This window comes from Xenopus laevis, chromosome 9_10L, assembly GCF_017654675.1.
Source record: "Xenopus laevis strain J_2021 chromosome 9_10L, Xenopus_laevis_v10.1, whole genome shotgun sequence".
Lineage (NCBI taxonomy): Eukaryota > Metazoa > Chordata > Amphibia > Anura > Pipidae > Xenopus > Xenopus laevis.
Window position 1 is genome coordinate 136,146,005 of NC_054387.1, and position 10,337 is coordinate 136,156,341.

General features: G+C 38.6%; 1 protein-coding gene across 1 annotated transcript in view; it reads left to right on the plus strand.

Moving 5' to 3' along the window:
• LOC108703823 overlaps positions 1-7,428 on the plus strand; it is a 45,398-nt gene extending 37,970 nt beyond the window's left edge. The window contains exon 10 of the mRNA XM_018240128.2: positions 6,919-7,428. The gene's annotated coding sequence lies outside the window, so the exon portion shown is untranslated. The remainder of the gene's footprint in view (positions 1-6,918) is intronic.
• The last annotated feature ends 2,909 nt before the right edge of the window (positions 7,429-10,337 follow it).

Consider the following 10,337-nt stretch of genomic DNA (forward strand, 5'->3'; position numbering starts at 1 on the left):
TGTTTGGTGCTTTGGTATATTATTTTACTTAGATTGATCCGTCAGAATATATGCTTTCCAAAAATATATGGTTTTCTGGGGTCTTTTTACAGTTTGGGGGTCTTACGGCACATAACGCACAGTTGGGGTTCTCTTTTTAGCAGCTTAGTTGGCCAGTGTGAAAATTCATATGCACATTTTTCATTTGGGGCCGTACACACCATATACTTTGGTAAATCTATGCATATTGGGCATCAAACTATTCAGTAGACCTCTGATGTCCATATTTGGGGTGATTTTTCTTTGTACGTAAAACATTGTGTGAGATAAATGTGGCATACTTCAATATTTTTAGGCGATTTTCAGAAATGTAAAAATCTCTATGTTTATAAAAGTTTTGCAGTTTGGTACTTTGCTGTAGAAAGACGTCTTTATCTTGGTTGTTTTCGTCAGAATGTGTACTTTCCAAAAACATATGGTTTTGGGGGGTCTTTGCTGTAAGGAGGGTCTTGAGGCACATAATATGAAGTCAATGGTCTATGTTTACAGAAGGCGAATCGGCAGCAGAGAAAACTCATATTCCCTATTTACATTTGGGGTCCGCACATGCCAGCTGCCTTGGTATATCAATGCATATTGGGCATAAAACTGTTCAGTAGACCCTTGGCATCAGTATTTATGGTGTTTTACAATTGTATGTAAGAAGTTGGGTGAGATAAATGCGGCCAATTGCAATATTTTTAGGCGATTTTCAGAAATGTAAAAACCGTTGCTTTTATCGCCAAATTTAGGAAAGGCTTGCGACTTGGTACTTTGGAGTACAAAGACATGTATACCCAATTTGGGTTTGTGGGAATGTGTACTTTCCAAAAATATATGGTTTTCTGGGGCGAACATACTTTTTTCTACCTTTGCCCCCCCCAAAACTATGTAAATGTGTTGATTTTGCAGTACCTGAAATGACAGACCAAATGGGGGTCTTCCTTTTGGGGCCCTATATGCCACGTGCTTGGGTACACCTATACATATTGGGCATCAAACTGTTCAGAGGACCCTAGGCTTTCATATTTGGGGTGATATCTCTTGATACCTAAAAGTATGTGGGTTATACGATGCTGCAGGGTAGAAATTTTGAGGTAATTTTTGGAAATGTCGCCAAAATCATCAAATTTAGGAATGGTTTGCGGCTTGGTACTTTGGAGTACAAAGACATGCATACCCAATTTAGATTCGTGGGAATGTGTACTTTCCGAAAATATATGGTTTTCTGGAGTGAACTTAATTTTTCCTACATTTGCCCCCCTCAAAACGATGTAAATGTGTTGATTTTGCAGTATCTGAATTGACAGACCATATGGGGGTCTTCCTTTTGGGGCCCCTATATGCCACGTGCTTGGGTACACCTATACATATTGGGCATCAAACTGTTCAGAGGACCCTAGGCTTTCATATTTGGGGTGATTTATCTTGATACCTAAAAGTATGTGGGAAATATGATGCTGCAGGTTGGAAATTTTGAGGTGATTTTTGGAAATGTCACCAAAATCACCAAATTTAGGAATGATTTGCGGCATTGTACTTTGGAGTACAAAGACATGCATACCCAATTTAGATTTGTGGGAATGTGTACTTTCCGAAAATATATGGTTTTCTTGGGTGAACTTACTTTTTTCTACTTTTGCCCCCCCCCCAAAACGAGGTAAATGTGTTGATTTTGCAGTACCTGAAATGACAGACCATATGGGGGGGGTCTTCATTTTAGGGCCCCTATATGTCACGTGTTTGGGTACACCTATACATGTTTGGCATAAAACTGTTCAGAGGACCCTAGGCTTTCATATTTGGGGTGATTTGTCTTGATACCTAAAAGTATGTGGGTAATACGATGCTGCAGGGTGGAAATTTTTAGGTGATTTTTGGAAATGTCACCAAAATCACCACATTTAGGAATGGTTTGTGGCTTGGTACTTTGGAGTAGAAAGACATGCATACCCAAATTGGATTCAGGGGAATGTGTACTTTACGAAAATATATGGTTTTCTGGGGTGAACGTACTTTTTTCTACCTTTGTCCCCCCCCCCAAACAATGTAAATGTGTTGATTTTGCAGTACCTGAAATGACAGACCATATGGGGGTCTTCCTTTTGGGGCCCCTGTCTGCCACGTGCTTGGGTACACCTATACATATTGGGCATCAAACTGTTCAGAGGACCCTAGGCTTTCATATTTGGGGTGATATCTCTTGATACCTAAAAGTATGTGGGTAATACGATGCTGCAGGGTAGAAATTTTGAGGTGATTTTTGGAAGTATCACCAAAATCACCAAATTTAGGAATGATTTGCGGCTTGGTACTTTGGAGTACAAACACATGCATACCCAATTTAGATTCATGGGAATGTGTACTTTCCGAAAATATATGGTTATCTGGGGTGAACCCACTTTTTCCTACTTTTGACCCCCCCAAAACAATGTAAATGTGTTGATTTTGCAGTACCTGAAATGACAGACCATATGGGGGCCTTCCTTTTGGGGCCCCTGTATGCCACGTGCTTGGGTACACCTATACATATTGGGCATCAAACTGTTCAGAGGACCCTAGGCTTTCATATTTGGGGTGATATCTCTTGATACCTAAAAGTATGTGGGTAATACGATGCTGCAGGGTAGAAATTTTGAGGTGATTTTTGGAAATATCACCAAAATCACCAAATTTAGGAATGGTTTGCAGCTTTGTACTTTGGCGTAGAAAGACATGCATACCCAATTTAGATTCGTGGGAATGGGTACTTTCCAAAAATATATGGTTTTCTGGGGTGAACTTACTTTTTTCTACTTTTGACCCCCCCCAAAACTATGTAAATGTGTTGATTTTGCTGTACCTGAAATGACAGACCATATGGGGGTCTTCCTTTTGGGGCCCCTGTATGCCACATGCTTGGGTACACCTATACATATTGGGCATCAAACTGTTCAGAGGACCCTAGGCTTTCATATTTGGGGTGATTTTGCTTGATACCTAAAAGTATGTGGGTAATACGATGCTGCAGGGTAGAAATTTTGAGGTGATTTTTGGAAGTATCACCAAAATCACCAAATTTAGGAATGATTTGCGGCTTGGTACTTTGGAGTACAAACACATGCATACCCAATTTAGATTCGTGGGAATGTGTACTTTCCGAAAATATATGGTTTTCTGGGGTGAACCCACTTTTTTCTACTTTTGACCCCCCCAAAACGATGTAAATGTGTTGACTTTGCAGTACCTGAAATGACAGACCATATGGGGGTCTTCCTTTTGGGGCCCCTGTATGCCACGTGCTTGGGTACACCTATACATATTGGGCATCAAACTGTTCAGAGGACCATAGGCTTTCATATTTGGGGTGATTTCTCTTGATACCTAAAAGTATGTGGGTAATACGATGCTGCAGGGTAGAAATTTTGAGGTGATTTTTGGAAATGTCACCAAAATCACCAAATTTAGGAATGGTTTGCGGCTTGGTACTTTGTAGTACAAAGACATGCATACCCAATTTAGATTCGTGTGAATGTGTGCTTTCTGAAAATATATGGTTTTCTGGGGTGAACTTACTTTTTTCTACTTTTGACCCCCAAAAAACGATGTAAATGTGTTGATTTTGCTGTACCTGAAATGACAGACCATATGGGGGTCTTCCTTTTGGAGCCCCTGTATGCCACGTGCTTGGGTACACCTATACATATTGGGCATCAAACTGTTCAGAGGACCCTAGGCTTTCATATTTGGGGTGATTTTGCTTGATACCTAAAAGTATGTGGGTAATACAATACTGCAGGGTAGAAATTTTGAGGTGATTTTTGGAAATATCATCAAAATCACCAAATTTAGGAATGGTTTGCGGCTTTGTACTTTGGAGTACAAACACATGCATACCCAATTTAGATTCGTGGGAATGTGTACTTTCCGAAAATATATGGTTTTCTGGGATGAACCCACTTTTTTCTACTTTTGACCCGCCCAAAACGATGTATATGTGTTGATTTTGCAGTACCTGAAATGACAGACCATATGGGGGTCTTCCTTTTGGGGCCCCTGTATGCCACGTGCTTGGGTACACCTATACATATTGGGCATCAAACTGTTCAGAGGACCCTAGGCTTTCATATTTGGGGTGATTTTGCTTGATACCTAAAAGTATGTGGGTAATACAATGCTGCAGGGTAGAAATTTTGAGGTGATTTTTGGAAATATCATCAAAATCACCAAATTTAGGAATGGTTTGCGGCTTTGTACTTTGGAGTACAAACACATGCATACCCAATTTAGATTCGTGGGAATGTGTACTTTCCGAAAATATATGGTTTTCTGGGATGAACCCACTTTTTTCTACTTTTGACCCCCCCAAAACGATGTATATGTGTTGATTTTGCAGTACCTGAAATGACAGACCATATGGGGGTCTTCCTTTTTGGGCCCCTGTATGCCACGTGCTTGGGTACACCTATACATATTGGGCATCAAACTGTTCAGAGGACCCTAGGCTTTCATATTTGGGGTGATTTCTCTTGATACCTAAAAGTATGTGGGTAATACGATGCTGCAGGGTAGAAATTTTGAGGTGATTTTTGGAAATGTCGCCAAAATCACCAAATTTAGGAATCGTTTGCGGCTTGGTACTTTGTAGTACAAAGACATGCATACCCAATTTAGATTCGTGGGAATGTGTACTTTCCGAAAATATATGGTTTTCTGGGATGAACTTATTTTTTTTTACTTTTACCCCACCCCAAAACAATGCAAATGTGTTGATTTTGCAGTATCTGGAATTACAGAACTGATAGCTCAAATGAGGTGTCTACAGTTTAGGGCCCCTATATGTCACGTGCTTGGGTACACCTATACATATTGGGCATCAAACTGTTCAGTGGACCCCAGGCTTTCATATTTGGGGTGTTTTACATTGATACCTAATGATGTGTGGGAGATACGATTCTGTAGATTGGAAGCTTTGAGGTCATTTTTCAAAAAATTCACCAATTTCTATAAAACATTATAACTTTAGGAAACAATTGCAACTTGGTAGTTTGGAGTACAACGATATGTTTACCCATTTTTGATTCACCAGAATCTGTTCTTTCTAATAATGGGTAGTTTTCTAGGGTAAACCTACTGTTAGTGGAATGTTTGGCCTTGAAATCAGAAGTATGCCGTTTGGGGAGCGGTGCTTTGGACATTTGCTAGTGTACTGCTTTTAGATTTTGATCTATACAAGTGAGAAATCTCCATAAAACTATATATATTTGGTATTGCCGCGTTCAGGAGACATAGACCTTTCCAAATCAGCTGTGTTCTCATACATAAAGTAAATAATGTTTCTGATATATGTGATTGTTCTTTGTGAAACATGATTTTTTTCATTTTATTGGACACTTAGAAGCCTATATTTTTTTACAGAAGTAGAATTACACCAAAATTCTTGCATATTTTGAAAGTTCAGGTTGTCCTGAAAAAAACAATATATTGTTTTCCTGGGTAAACTAAAAGACCGCCCCAGGAAGGGCCCTTAAAGTGAAAGAGTGCAAAATATCTAAAAACTGCTTGGCAGTAGATGTTCGCATCTAGGACAAAACGGCTGGCAGGGAAAGGGTTAAAGGTATATTTTCTTTTTCTGCTTCTGCTAACACAATGCATATAAATGTTATAACATTCACATTCAGAAACATTAATTACAGGCAAACTCTGCTTTTTACTTAAACATGTGAACATAAGAACTGTACTGAGGTTATTGGCAGGTTTTGGTGCATACATATATAACCATAATAGTAACCTAGGACAGGTCTTAGCTGGCCAGCTACAGAAGGTGCTGCTCATGTGTCAGACTTCATTACCATTTGAACTATAAACTTAAAGGAGACGTGTGGTGTAAAAAACAAGAATGTACCAGTGCAATATACTATTTTATATATAGAAGAAATGTGCTGGGAAAAGTAGTGTTTCAGGCTGATTTATTGAATATTTCTGCAAAAACCCTAATAATCCCTCCCTTCTCTTCCACTTGCTGCTCCCTGAATTCCCAGGCTGTGCACTCAGCTCACTGCACTGTAGGACAGGAACCAATCAGCAGCTAGCAGGACCTGATAGGGAACTGAAGCCTGTCTGTGCTTGTGTGACTGCAGGGCTGTGATTGGCTGTCCCTTCCTACTGTGCTTCTGGCAGGGACACGCCCACCCCTCATTTGAAACACAGACAGGGACCAGAGAACATCTATAGGGAGCTCCAATAAAGGGGACATTTATTAAAGGGGGTTGTTCACCTTTGCGATAACTGTTAGTATGGTGTAGAGACTGATATTCTGAGACAATTTGCAATTGGTTTTCATTTTTTATTATTGAAGGTTTTTCACTTATTGAGCTTTTTATTCAGCAGCTCTTCAATTTGCATCTTATCGGGTTGCTGGGGTCCAAATTCCAACCATGTACTGATGTGAATAAGAGACAGGAATATGAATAGGAGAGGCCTGAATAGAAAGATGAGGAATAAAAAGTAACAATAACAATACGTTTGTAGCCTTACAGAGCATTTGTTTTTTAGATGGGGTCAGTGACCCCCATTTGAAAGTTGCAAAGAGTCAAAAGAAAAATGTAATTAACTATAAAACTATAAATAATGGAAACCAATTGAAAAGTTGATAAGAATTGGCTGTTCTATAACATAAAACAGTTACCTTAAAGGTGAACTACCCCTTTAAAGATTTAGCACAAAATGAACCAATTACATTTATTATTTATAATTTCCAACAACATTGGGGGGGATTTTCACTTATCCTATATGTCTCATTTATAATGAAAATATCATTTATGTTATTAACTTAATAAATTGTGCTGCATACAGCCTGTTATTTATAGTCAGTATTTTGTGTATCAGAAAATGTATTTCGTAATGTTGTCTTTTTTGTAGGAGAAACAGAAACCCTGGGGAAGGAAAGAGCAATGGAAAGAAAGACTGATATTTATTCCCTAAGAACAATCCCCAGTGACACAGCGGTTGGTTTGGGACACAAAGTGTTGGACTCGTGGGTTTGGTTGGTACCAGGGTGGGTTCCATCTCTTGCTCATTATACACAGTAGTGTAACTGGTACTGTTGAAGTCCATAACATAAGCCAGCCTGTGTCTCTATGGAAGAGATAGTGTAGATTGTAAGCTCTGCTGGAGCATGCCCCCCACCTTGCATCACACAAGCTCCCACACTTACTCTATTCTCAGAGTTCCTTAAATATTACTCACCAAGGGGGAATCATCTCATTATCCTCTGCTATAACTCTCCCCTGAGTCTAATTCATATAAACTATGTGACTGCTTGTTTGTACATCTTGTCCATGTAGACTTGTGTTGCAAATATATACAGTCATATGAAAAATATGAAAATATATACAGTCATATGAAAAATATGAAAATATATACTGTCATATGAAAAAGTTTGGGAACCCCTCTTAATTCTTTGGAGTTTTGTTTATCATTGGATGAGTTTTCGAAGTAGCAACTTCCTTTTAATATATAACATGCCTTATGGAAATAGTAGTATTTCAGCAGTGACATCAAGTTTATTGGATTAACAGAAAATATACAATATACATCATAACAAAATTAGACAGGTGCATAAATGTGGGCACCCCAACAGAGATATTCCATCAATACTTAGTTACAAATGTAACAGCCTCTAGACGCCTCCTATAGACTTTGATGAGTGTCTGGATTGTGGATGTGGCTATTTGTGACCATTGGTCCATACAAAATCTCTCCAGTTAAATGTGATGGCTGCCGAGCATGGACAGTCTGCTTCAACTCATCCCATAGATTTTCCATGATATTCAAGTCGGGGGACTCCAGAATATTGTACTTGTCCCTCTGCATAAATGTCTTTGTAGATTTCCAAGTGAGTTTAGGGTCATTGTCTTGTTGGAATATCCGACCCCTGCAGCGGAACTTCAACTTTGTGACTGATGCTTGAACATTATCCTGAACAATTTGTTCATATTGGGTTGAATTCATCCGACCCTGGACTTTGACACTGCAATAAAATGACTAAAATCCAATAAAACCTCTCAGGGATCAATGTATTTTTTGTCACCTAGTGCAACACTCAGAATCCCTATTTGAATAGTTTTCCTTGGTCAAATATCTTTCGTCTGTGTCCCTCCATGTCAGTACACACAGACTAGGAGGTAGGACCTATAACACAGCCAATCAAAATGAATCATGACCTATATGATCACATGACTTCCTTCTCACCACAGTTATTTTTGTCCTATTGAACAGGGAGGTAGGATCTCCCTCCTCACTCTTTTGGTGAATTTTGATAGAAGTCAAAAACAGTTTTTGTATTTTTTGTTTTGTTTATTTTTTATCTCTGTGTAGACACAGAGGGATGATTCCCAGGTAATGGAGAAGAATTTACCTGATGCCCCAAGACGCATAATCTGTAAATTATCACTTATTGGGAAGAAGTGCAGGTGTGGGTATCCCCATGGTCCTAGCCCTGTGCTAAAATAGCCCCCCCGCTATATGTCCAGCGAGGCACAAGATTCAATCTAGTGATTATTGGGAGGAGACACAGGTGTGGGCTTCCCATGTTGTTACCTGTGGCTTTTTGGCCTCCTCTTTTCTTTTGGGTTTTGTTAGGCTTTACGAAAATTCTGCAAAAGGACCATGGGTATAGATATGGGCTAGTTATAACAGCCTGAAGCTGGTGAGTCTGATCCTCAGTATCCACTGTGTGTGTATAAAATGTTCAGTACAATGGGAAGTCTGCATGCTAATTAGCTAATTAATTCAATTCAATAACTTTATTGTCAATATACTTTTCAGTACATTGACATTTTGTTCTACCCAAAACCCCCCCATGGTGCAATAATAAAAACAACAATATAAAAACAGTGTATATTGAAAAAAAGGGATAAATAACTGATAAATAAAGAATACATAAATAGACACAAGGTAAAATGCTTTCTAGTTTTTATCTCACAATTTAAAGGGGAACTCCACAAAAACGTAACTTAAGCTTTTTGAAAAGTAAACATAATTTCAAGCAACTTTGTAATATGCATCAGATAAAAAAATATGCAGACTTTTCATGATTTTTAATGGTTTCTGACAGTTCTGTAAGCCCAGCCCACTGTTCTCCTGCTGATCTGTCTGACTACTTTGCTGAGCTGCCTGACTACTGTTACTTTGTATCATCACAAAGCCCACAATTCCCTGCACAAGTCATTTCAATAAGGAAAGGGAAATCCCAGTGCAATGCATTGTGGGTTATGTAGTTCCTGCATGTGTCTGTAAGTACAATGTGTAACATCAGTGTTTAGTCCCTCCTTCCCTGCCAGGATTTCCTATGATGCAGAAAGAGAAGAAATGTTTCACAGCTGGATTTCAGCAAGAAAATGCCATTTATTCAGATTTTTTGAAGAAACAGGTAACTGTGATGGGAATATTAGGGGTTTCTGTGTTATGTGGCCTCTTTATCACATTTTATCTTGGAAGCCGGAGTTCCCCTTTAAGAAGGGATTTATGGTGTTACTAATGTTACGAATATTTAACCATTACGTTTTCCATCCAGAAGTTACAAAACCCATTTCTCAATATCACCCTTACTCCTTACTTCAACTTTAATACTCATAAAACTTAAAGTGACATGTGCCTTCTTCTAGTAATTCATACTCCACTGAAATCTATAATATGAAATCTATATTCCAGTGACTTGCATTACATATTATATATATATATGTCTCTATATAACTCCAGCGAGACTACAAATAATGCTCAAGTGACGAGCAAATTATTTAAATTTTTTATACAATCTGTACATCTAAAAAGACCTGTGCAACACTATCCGAAAAATAATAACTTTTATAACTAAATTTTTATACCAGTGAATTTAAAAGAGGGACTGGCTGTGGGAAACAGATTTTGTAGTGTCCAGCTCTTGCAGTTTTCTATACTGCCAGATTGTAACAGAGAAAATAGTGTATGAGACGCGTGAAAAAACAGCCTTAATTATACAATTTGCATATCAAATAACATGTCTTTTGTACAGTTATCAGACTGGTAATTAGGGGATCCCTATAATTCCATGTGCTGCTCTAACAATTCTCTACAGAGATCTTTGTTGTGTCCCTGTGCTGTTCCCATTCTATACTGATACCCACCAGCACAAGTCTCTCTCTATAGTACCACAGTTAGACAAGACTCTCTCTATAGTACCACAGTAAGACAAGACTCTCTCTCTATAGTACCACAGTAAGACAAGACTCTCTCTATAGTACCACAGTTAGACAAGACTCTCTCTATAGTACCACAGTTAGACAAGACTCTCTCTATAG